This window comes from Hevea brasiliensis, chromosome 8 (assembly GCF_030052815.1).
Source record: "Hevea brasiliensis isolate MT/VB/25A 57/8 chromosome 8, ASM3005281v1, whole genome shotgun sequence".
Classification (NCBI taxonomy): Eukaryota; Viridiplantae; Streptophyta; class Magnoliopsida; order Malpighiales; family Euphorbiaceae; genus Hevea; species Hevea brasiliensis.
Window position 1 is genome coordinate 8,315,421 of NC_079500.1, and position 12,292 is coordinate 8,327,712.

General features: G+C 30.2%; 1 pseudogene; it reads left to right on the plus strand.

The window, feature by feature from the left end:
• The first annotated feature begins 9,126 nt into the window (after positions 1 to 9,126).
• Positions 9,127 to 12,247, plus strand: LOC131182010 (DNA (cytosine-5)-methyltransferase 1A-like; annotated as a pseudogene).
• Positions 12,248 to 12,292: the final 45 nt, after the last annotated feature.

The window sequence follows — 12,292 nt, forward strand, 5'->3', positions numbered from 1 at the left end:
GGTTTAACTTGAACCTATGGTAGATGCCCATGATGAGCATGCTCGACCATGATGCACTGAGATTGATCCTACACCGATATACCCACCGCACTTGATGATCCCAAGGTTGTAGAAGTGAAAGTGAGTTACCCAAGGAAGGTGAAAAGGTTCCAGACCAACCCATTGTTGAACCTCCTCCTCGCCCACTAGTTGAGCCTCGATCGCTCCTACACAAAGACCAGAACCTTCCCTTAAAGACCACCAAGCTAGCGCTCAAACTCAGCTATCTGCAGCTGCTGCCCCTGCAGCCAAGAAGGGTAGAAAAAGAACAAAGTCCACTGTGTCAAATCCCTACCAAACCTTAGTCGCTTCTTGAACCACCTTCAAGATGATGAGGCCGAGCTGATGATCAAGTGGTCGACCAACCACCTCCACTCGTATTAAACTGCCTAGGAAGAAAATGGTGCCTACAAAATCCACTCGCAGGAGTAAACGACTTAAATAGCATCTCATCTGGATTTTTAGCTTACTGATTGCATATTTAGTTTACTAGTCAGTTTGCTGATATTGATTTTTAGTTTGCTACTGACTACCTTACTGCATTTACATTTTGGCTAACATGATTCTTTTTGGGTATTTTCTCCTGTTTCCTTTTTGATTGATGACAAAAAGGGGGAGAATGGATATGGATATGTGAATATGGATATGGATATGTGAATATGTGTTTATACTTGTGTTGATGAACATGGAAACTTGTGTTGTGGAAATATGGAAATGTGTTGATATACTTGAGAAGTGTAGTGATACTTGTGGATATATGTTTATACTTTTGTTAATACTTGTAAATTGTGAATATGCTTTATAGCATAAATTCAGGGGGAGCTTATGTACAGAAAATGAACTTCTTGGAAATTATGAGCATGTATTTAGGGTGAGAATTTTTGGAATAATATAAATGTAAATACATACTCACATAAATTCTCACACAATTTTATTTTTGATCGATTGATTCACTTGAGTTTTGTCATCATCAAAAGGGGGAGATTGTTGACCTCGTAGCTCAAAATGAGCATTAATTTTGATGATAACAAAACTCAAAGAGAATCTATCTAACCTAACCTTAAAGTGATGTGTAGATTCTTTGTCTTATGCATAAAGAACCTTTGAAGTTGCATCAAGAAGAAAAGATACTCAAAGGCATTCCAAGACAAATCCAAAATGAGAAAGACTATGGAAGCCAAGACTCAAATAAAATGTATGAATATTATATCTTTATATTCTTAGTCCTTTTTGTGAAAAAGAATGGATGAGAATTTAGTCATATGGATCTCAAATATGATAATTTATTTTCTGATTAATTTTTATTATCATGACCTTGAACACAACCATTGAAACATTTTTCAAAGGTCTAAATCATTTTACATTGCAAGTTGAGACATGCAAATTGCTGACTTAGTTTCCTAACTGGTTTGCTAAAATTTTCGTTTGCTAATATGTTTGCTAAAAACATTAGTTTGCTAACCAGTTTGTTGATCGCTTCCTAAAATTTTATTAGTTTGCTAATGGCCCGTAGTCGCTCAACTTCGCACAAAAGGACAAAATAACGGCCATTTTGTCTTGGGCAGTGTGTATAACGTTCCAAAAGGGTTTCAAACGGTCTAAAATAATTTGGGACTATAAATACACCTTCTTTACTTCATTTACAATTTAATGAAAGCTTACATTTGATCTCCAACATTGAATTTTCATTTATTGCTTTCATTCAAGAGCATTTAAAGATTTTGAGCTACCATTGGCAAATCAACTCATCTCTTCTTTATAGTTTGATTTGTATTGAGTAAGAGTGAGTGTTGAAATATTGAATTGCATTCAAGAGAGGTTGTACAAGCACCTATTGAAGTTAAAGTGTAAGTGCTTGTGATAGCACTTGTGGAGGTTTCAAGCTACCTTGGTGTAAAAGCTTGGTGTTGAGAAATTGTAAAGGGCTTTGGTCTCTTGCCTTCAAAAGAGCAAATAGTGGAGAAAAGACTCAAAGAGGGTTCTTTGAGAGAGTGGATGTAGGCTAGCTGCCTAACCACTATAAAATCCTTGTGTTTGATTTCTCTAACCTTTACCTCTTTACTTTTATGCAATTTAAATTTCTTTTCTCATATACATGATAGTGAATGTTGGTTAAATAGATTGAGTTGTTAAATTTGTGGACATATTGAGAGACTTGAAAAAATTAGTTGATAAATGCTTTATTAGAGATTGCCATATACATTGATTGAGAATTGAATTACAACATAGAAACACATTGTTGAAGCACATATTACTTTCTCGTTATATAGAAGAATCACATATTTGAACAAAGCCACAATTTTTCATTAGGCTATAAGCAAGGGCCGAAAAATTGTTAAAGTCCAATTCACCCCCCCCCCCCCTCTTGGACTATTTTGGGACAACATACAAGAATACTAATATAAGTCCAATCCTTCAAATTTTAGCTCGGATCCCTAACCTCTCTATAGTCTAAATATTTATTTTTAGCACTTTAAAAATTATAAAAATATTCTTGGAGGTCCTCTACATCGTCCTTATATTAATTAAAATTATTTTACTTAATTTTACTAAGTCAGAAATATTTTACAGATTTATCAGCTAGCTTAACCAAGGTAAAAATTACACAACTTAAGTTCGGGACTACCTTTACAAATTCTGCTACTTTGAATGCATCTAGGACGTCTGAAAATGCTAAGATCGATTGTAATATTAACTATGTTCTGAGACAAAGCATCGGGCACCGGATCGCGTAAAACTCAATGCCAAGTGCCGATGAGCTAATATCGATCCGATTGCACCTAAACAAAGCCTACAAATTGTTAAAAATTATCACATAATTATTTTTAATTTATAGAAATCAAAAGGCTCAAAATCTCACAAAGTGATTTGGACCATCTGATAATTGCCTTTTTAAAATGGTGTCCGATCAAAGCGGGGTCGATCCCATCTCGAAGGTCTCAATGCCCTGAGTCCATTGGTGGTCTCGGATCGTTAGAAATCTGATTAGAAAGCTAGAAAAAATCCATTTTCTCTCTCCTCGATTTGTGCAAATCCGACGACCATAGGAGCTACCATGGGCTGAAGGGCATCGATCTAGACTGGTTGGGTGGCCGAAGGATGGCCGTAACGCCAAAAAGGGCCTTGAAAATTCGATTCTCTTTCTCTCTCTCGATTCTCACCGGTGAGTCCGCCTTCATCGTCCGACCTTGGCCGCCATCATCGCCAGTGACGAGCCGTCAAAGTCTCGCCATCACCATTGGTGGGCTACTAAAAATGGAGAAGAGAGGTGGGAGGAAGTGAACGGAGAGATGAGAAGGATGGGGGAGGGGGTGTAGGGGGCATCTTTTTCTCTTTTTTTAACTTTTAATTACTTACTAAATCCCTAAAGTTTTGTAAGTTTTTCAATTAAGTCCAAACATGTTTTTCAATAGAAATCAACATTGCATTAATTAATTAAAATTAGATTTTTAAGTCAGATACAACAACAATAAATAATAATAATAATAATTAAATTAAATAACAATTTAGTCAAATCTTAGAACCAAGATTGACAATAATGAAATAATATATTTTGATAATTGATTTGATATTAATTTTTAAAACTAATCATTTCAATTAAATTAGACTATTAAATAATTTATAAAATTTGTTTAAAAATAACATTAAAAATGTATAAGTGAAAGTTTTACAAAAATTATAAATTAGCTAGATAATATTAAAATAAGATTAAAATACTATATAAAAATATAAAATTTATGTTTTAAAAATTCAGGTTATTACATGTCAAATCTTTGATCAATAAAATTTGTAGACAAACGGAAGAAGCATTAATTGCTCCAAATTTTCTTTAAAAAAATTTCGACTCAACGATTGTGAAGAATGAAGATAATATTCCTTTTTGAACATAATCACGCTGTAATTTTTGTCAAAGAGAACTTTTATTTCGAAAAGAATTTATTTCATCTATTTTAATTCTGTGAAGGATAAATTCCTAAAACTAAAAGGATATTGATTGCGTGTTACATATATCAATATTAAAAAATAAAATAAAATAAAATGAGTGGGCTCCATCCATGTTGAAGAATTTGGTGAGTGGGGTCAATTATGAACCCTTTATCCCCAAAACTTGCGCTCAATTGAAGGATTGAATTTTCAATACATATATGATTTTTTTTTAAAATATTTGAGAGGGGGTTGAACATTGCTCTGCCCTTTGGTGGTGGCAATAGTATTGAAGGAGATGATGCTGGAATTTTAGAGAGGAAGATGATATTTTTTATTTTGATATGAGAGAATTTACTCTATTTTAGTACTCTTTTGGTATTTTTTATAGGGTGGTATTTTTTATAGGGGATTAGGAGAATAGAGACTCTAACTTAGCACTCATAGTGAGTGATGTGTCTGTAGTTATTGGACTAAGCCACATTAGATAGGGATGGGCACTCATTAGTTTTAATCAAAATCAAACCGAACCAATTTAATTTAGTTTTTCGGCTTGTTTTTTTGAATAATTGGTTCTATTTCGGTTTTGATTTAAAAAAAATTAAATTCTTTTATTTGAGTTGTTTAGTTCAGATTTGTGCAAGGATTTGATTTGTTGGGATTTGTTATTTACTTCTTTAAGATTTTGTACTGTTGATCTGAGATTGTAAGATTGTAGAATGTTTATTTTGTTTAGTGTTGATCTGTTATGTTGATTTTTGAGTAATCGACAAATTGCATCAAACCTATTATTTCATTCAATTCAATTTAGTTGATTCTATTAAATTGGTTTGATTCTCAAAAATACATTTCACTCTTTTGATTTTCTAGTTTAGTTTGATTCGAAATTGAATCGACCAAACACACAGGCAATATAATTATATATGGATAAAAGTATAAAAAAAATTACGTTGTAAACAAGGCTAGTTTTAAATAGTGTCTCATAATTTTTATTTTAATCAATTAATATTTTGTGATTAAGTTCGTTAATAGAAAAGATTAAATATATTAACACCGTAATGTATAGATTTTTGGTCTTTTTAAAATATTTGTCATTTTTTGTATATAAAAGATTTAATAAATTGTAAAATAAAATAAAAAAAATCACCATAAATTCCTCCCCCCCCCCCCCCCCTCCCCTTCTCTCTCTTTCTCCCTCTTTATATATATATATATATATATATAAACAAAATTGATGTAATTACATCATATAGGTATTTCAAAATTATATTGATTGCATTTTATTCATATTTAGTTATTTATTATTTTATTTTTTATGTTTTATTCATATTTAGTTATTTATTATTTTATTTTTTTATGTTTTTAGTTATCTTTCAGATTTGCTTAAATTGGGTATGATCCCATGCTTTTAGACTTTATTAGGTATACTTTGATAGTCTGGGAAGGAATGAAAGGGAGTTGGAGCATTAAAATGCAGTTTTGAAATTCATTGAAGATTACACTGAGTGTGTAATAAATTACACAACCCGTATAAATCAGTTCTTAAAGATTCTAAGTTACATGGTCCGTGTAACTAGACTTATGTAATTTCCCTTGCCCCTTGTAATCCTCTGTATAGAAGAAACTTTGAAAATTTAAGGGACATGAAGTTGCACAAGGCAAACCTTTGTTAACTAAAACAATTACATGGGTTATGTAGTGACTCAGAGTCAGAATTTTAGACCTGACTTCTAACATTTTCTTTCCTTTTCTGGAAGTTTTTTAAAGCTTTTAAGACTTTGAAATAAGGGTTTTTTTTTATTAGATATAAATACATGGAGTCAAAGTTTCATTGGGGGATCAACCATCTTAGGTTCCAAGAGATTCATATGGGAGATCAAACTTGAGAAGATTCACTTTTTTTGCACGAGGGGAGATTCAAGTTGATGTTCGACACGATCAAGGCTACAAATCTCTTCTGGGTTCTTTAATTCTATTTCTTCTTATGTCTTGTTTTTTTTTTTTTTTTTTTTGATGAACTTGGTTGTTAATTTCAACTATGAATAATTAGTTTTCTTCATTTTAGGGTTAGGGATGTAGCTATTTAACTCTAACTATGATTTTAATTTAATTTTACTTAAAAAATAGATTGATATTTGTTTTTGACAAAATTTTGGTGTGCTAATACTTGCATTATGTTTGAATTCCATAATTGTATGATTTTAGATATTGAATGAAAGATCGGAAGATGATTTTGATATTGGATCTCTAGAATATGAACTTAGAAATTTATGACTTAAAGATAAGTTTAAATCTTTCGAGGACAAACTGAATCAAAGAACCTTATAGGTTTCAGTTAACTTGATACCATGAAAATTGGTATGATTTTAATTCTAACACGTCTTTTGTGAATTAAGGGAAGACATTAGATATTTTAGGATATTTAAGTTAAATCTTAGGTCATAGTGAGTTAATATAGTGAAACCCTACTCCTAGAATCTTTTATCTATTAGTTTTTACTTTTGTTTAATTATTATTATTTGATAAATTAGATTTTAATAATTGCTTTTAAATTTAGTCTTGGCTCAATTTTAATTACCTAAATAATTAAAATCACTATAGTTTGGTAATCAATATGATTCTTGTGAGAACGATACTCTACTGATCACTTTATTACTTGTTAATGATTTATATACTTACGGGATTTTATACAATAAAAATCTACACTAAAAAAATGAACAAAAAAATCTGGCATACGCTTTCCCAATTTCACTGTAATTCTCAATAATTATATATTAGCCTATTTATAAACAATTTTGAATTTTGCCATTGAATGTTATTGTGCATGTCTTGTAATGCAAGAGATTCTTAATGGTTCATGTCCTTTAAAATTTCTAAAGTGCATAAAATAAAATTTTTTTTATGAGAAAAAAAAAATATATGCAAACCTTGTATAATTATATCAATTAGTTTTAACACTTTGGCACTCGGTGGATAACACATAGATTATTTTAAGAAGACTTGGCTGTAGTTTTGGGAAATAGGTAAAACTACATAGTATTATGTTGTTATTATTTTATGATAAAAATTTGAATTTAAAACTATTTTGGCATTCTAATTAAACAGTCATAGTATAGTAAAGGATATAAATACTAATAGTAATAAAAAAAATATTAGGATAAATTTATTTTAATTGCTCAAGCAAATCTACACAATATTTTTGTAAGAAAATTAAAACCATAATATATGAAAATAGGATAAAAAATAAAGACAAATGGAAATACCATAAGATTAAATAAAGATAAATTTAATTTAATTGATTTAATATAATTATTAATCATTAAGAAAAATTAAAAGAAATAATATATATATATATATTTATATATACTAAAGTGTTGGTAAAACTTATATTCCGTAAATAAAGTCCAAGTTATTTGATTTGAATAAAAAAAAGGCTCATTTTTGACTAAATACATGGCTTAAATCAACTTAATATTTCATTAAACCCTTTAAGTTAATCCTATTTTATATGGGAAGGAGAATTTGTGAATTGATATTTATTACTTTGTAAATATTAATTAATATTAATAGTATAAATTAAAATTTTTTAACTATCTTTGAGTAACATATTATTAAAAATTTCATTGTAAATAATATGCTTTCTTAATAATTCAATAATTTTTTTAAATAACATATACAATTGTTTATAAAATTTAAATATGAATTATATATTTAAAATATAAATCATATAAATTTTAAATGATTTGACCAATTACATGACTAAATAAATATTTATTGAGGAATACATATTAACTACAGGCCAAAAAAAATAATTTTAATTTTAATAAAATTCTCAATCTAAAACTATAAAGTTTTAAATCTATTAAAATCAACTTTTTATGCTCATATAAAATTTTTTATTGTATGAATTAAAAATTTTAAATATAGTCATTAACCAAAAAAATTCTCATAAAAAAATGAATTTTGAATGTCATTAGAATTTATTTATTTATATGAATAAAAATTAATTTAATTGATTTAATATAATTATTAATCATTAAGAAAATTAAAAGAAATAATATATATATATATATATAAATTAATTTATAAATTAAAAAAATATTTTAAATCAAAAGTTAAATATAAATAGCCACTATATTTATAAATATTAATATAATATAATTTTAAATATCCAGTTATTTCAAATATTTATTCATCCAATAAAACTTTCAAAGAAGGATTAAAATTAAGGGTCCATATTTAACAAAATGTAGTATGTTCAACCAAATGATATAATAACATAGTTTAGAGTTTGGAGTTTGGAGTTCGACCTCAATGTGGTAAACTCGAAATTATACAACTTAAAACCAACAATCTAATATAAATTTAGATTTCAAATCCCCTATCAAGTGCAAACCCAATAGTTACGTATTTGACATTTTTTTATACTTGCATCAAATATCATTTCCAGAAACTGTTGTTTGAGACTTGAAAGAGAAACTGGATTAGAACAACATTATACACAAGAGGATTTGTGAATTTTGGTTTGGTTGCTTGTCATTTTGTGAATTAATGTCATTCTTGTAACAAATATAAATTGAGCAATTGTTATAAATATAAATTAAATTGTTATAGATTACATGATTAAAAAATATGTGCACCTGAAAATACGTTTATATCTATGATTTTCTATGAATAATCAAGAACGGTATCAAAAGGGTAGGTTCACAACTCCCAATATCTACAACATTCAAATTCTAACTGAATATTAAATGGGGTCATAAAAAATATATATATACAACTGAGAGTTGGAGTCTCTTCCTTAGTGGGTTTATGGACAGCCTGACCCATTATAAGTTTACCCAATCACATGACTCAATCCATTTAGGTATTGCAAATTACTAAAACTTATTATTTGATATCATCATTTAATCCTAGCATTGTTAATCCATATCTAGATACAAATAAATAATCCAACAATCTCTCACCTGGATCGCAGTAATCAATTTATTAAACTAAAAGAACATATTAATAAAATACAAAATAATATCTAATAACAAGTAAGCAATTTAACCTATAAAATTCAGTTAATGAAATGGCAAACAAAATAACATTAAATCCGATAGGGAAAACAATATTATATATATGTGCCAACAAAATCTCAAAAATAAAAATTGAATTTAAATGGAATATGTGACAAGATATGTTCAAATTTCAGGTCTCATCTTGCCCCTGGAAGAGAGTATTGATAAAGAAAAAGGAGTAAGATGTAATGGTTTTGGAAGGATTGAATCATGGGTAATTTCTGGTTATGAAGAAGGATCACCTGTTATTTGGGTCTCAACTGATTAGCATATTATGATTGTATTAAACCTTCTTATAAATACAGAGATTCTACAATCTTTTCTTGAAAAGGCCCTATGCATGCGTGGAGGTGTACAGGAAGTTATCATGACATATGGTGGAAATTCCAATATAGGTGTTGATGAACTGATTGCAGGTGTTGTACGTGCAATGAGTACTAGTAAGAATTTTCCTCAAGGCATGTCCATCAAGGACTTTTTTTATTTCGTAGGTGAATTTATTCATAATCAACTTATTGGTTTGGATGCAACAGCAAAGAAAAATGATAAGATGTTTACAGGTTTGCCTGTGCTTGTGGCCCTTAGGGAAGAAAAGAAGAAATTTGAGAGTTTCTTGACTTCAGAAGCCGCAACCTCCGGTATAGTGGGGAATACAAGTCTAAAAGTTGTTGAAGAGTCAGCTGATCAGTCTACTTCAACCACTTGTGGACTGAAGAAGATGAGGATATGAAATTGGCCAGGTTGCTACAAGAAGAGGAGAACTGGCTGTCAATGAAGCAAAATAATCGACAATCTTCAGTTCCTCCATCAAAATTCTATATCAAGATCAATGAGAATGAAATTGCAAATGACTATCCTCTTCATACATACTACAAGACCTCTGTTGAAGAAATTGATGAGTTTCTTGCCATTTGCAATGATGGCAGTAATGAACTTCCTGAAAACATGCTTCATAATTGGACACTTTACAACTCTGATGCTTGATTAATTTCTTTGGAGCTCCTTCCTATGGGGTGTGCTGATATCAATATGATGATATTTGGGTCAGGTAATGTTATTCAGGATGGATGGAAGGAATTTGTCTCGATGATAGTTCTAACCAGTCTTCATCAGCTTGTGTTGAAGTAGAAAAAATGGAATTGACTTCCAATATATTTAAGTGATTAAGGAATGGAAGATTGAATTTGGATCATCAATTATTTGATATCAATTCGAACAGATTTGTCCTGGTTTGTACATGTAGGCTTATGTTAACTTGTTAGTATGATGGTACTATTAGTGTTATATTTTTCCTTTCAGTCTCATTAATTGAAGTTTTATTTTCCCTGCAATTGATTCATCAGGTTTCAATGAATTTCACCTGCTTTTATTTGTGTTAGTTTCTTAAATTTGACAAATCTCACCCGGTTTTTAAAGCTGGCAATTTCTGTGTAAATTAGTTATTGAGAAGCTAATGCAATTGTTTGCCATGAGCCATCTGTAGAAAACAATAAATTTAAAAATGAGCTAGATAGACAAAATCACCAATAGAATAGTTATCGGGAAGCTAATGCAATTTCATGGCTCATTTCTGCTTCTCAAATATTATTTCTTATTCAAGATGATTGTATTTATGTCCGAGACATCTGTAGAAAACAATAAATTTAAAAATCTTCAGTTTTTCAGTTTGTTGAAATATTGTGTACTTAACTAACTTTATTTATATTGTTTTTGTAACATAAGATCATTGCAGACCTGACCTGATATGAAAGTGTTTTGTAATTGATTTTTCAGGTATACTATAGTGAATATTTAATGACAGTTCCTATTGTGGCAATACAAGGCAAGTGTGAAGTTAGGAAGAAGCATGATCTTCCACCTTTGGACAGCCCTGCCATCTTTGAGCATATAATCTTCTGTGAACACGTATAAATGGAGATATCAACCAGGTGATTTTCTTTCCTTGTTGTGTGATATTTATGAAATCACCTTGTTATTAGTTCCAATGGTCATTTTTCTTGTACAATCTACATTTGTCTGCTTGTGCGGTGGAAATTGTGTTCATTGAACCATGGTTTCCTCTTTTTTACCTGAATGACTATGATCATTTTTCTGCTGCCAGTTGCCCGTTCACATAAAGCTTAGCTCTTCAAAAGAAAGGATGATCGATGATTTTACGTATCAAAAGAAAAAGAGCAAGTTTAAAGAAGGGGAAAATGGTTTTAATAATATTGACAAATTATCAAAAGCATTATCTAAAAATCGGCTGGCCACCCTAGATATCTTTGCTGTTTGCGGAGGCTTTTCTAAAGGTTTAGAGAGTGCAGGTATCCATTTTCACAATTGCTCTACTCATGAGACGCCAAATTTAACTCATTTTTATTATGTTGTCCATAGCTAAACTCATCTATTCCTATTAAATACCTTTAGGAATGTCTGTGACAAAATGTGCAATTGAATATGAAGAACGTGCAGGGGAAGCATTTAAATCTAATCATCCAGAGGCATTGGTCTTCATTAATAACTGCAACATGATCCTAAGGTGGACCCTTGCTTTCTAGTGAAGTGGATTTTAGTTATGGTGTTTTTCACCCCTTTGTTTTAGCAGATGTTTGGTTGTTGTAAATGATTGCTGTACTGCACTGCGCTGCTATGTTACATATTTATATTTGGTTGGCTGGCATTGAATTTTCTGGGATATATTTTTATCCAGTTAGTGAAAATAACGTATCTGTTTTTATGTTCTTTCTAAGCTTATACCAATGCCAATTTTTAATATTGGATTAATATGCAGGCTATCATGTCTGCTTTCTGTGGGGATGCAGATGATTGTATGTGTATTCTCGAAGCTTCTGAGTTGGCAGCAAAACTTGATGAGAAGGAGATTAATAGTCTTCCCTGCCTGGGGAAGTTGAATTTATCTGTGGAGGGCCTTCTGCCATATGTGTGTAAAACTTCTTGCTTTACACGCAATATTTTTTGTTTCTTAGACAATTTTGAGTTATCTATCCATAGTTTACTACATATTAACTTCTTTCTTTCTTCTTCTTTCCTTTTTTCCCTCTTGTACGTAAGCAAAAATATTTCTTTATATTTTTCATTTTCTTAATCTACAGTGGATTTTCTGGAATGAATCGATTTAATCGTATGGCTCTTGGAGTAAGGGGTCCAGTGTGATGATAGATCTTAGCCTTCTTGTCTTTGTTGATTACTCGCCCTGCAAGTTCTTCCTTCCTTCATAAAATGTTAGAACTTTGTAATCATTTGGAACAAAGTGTGGCAAACAT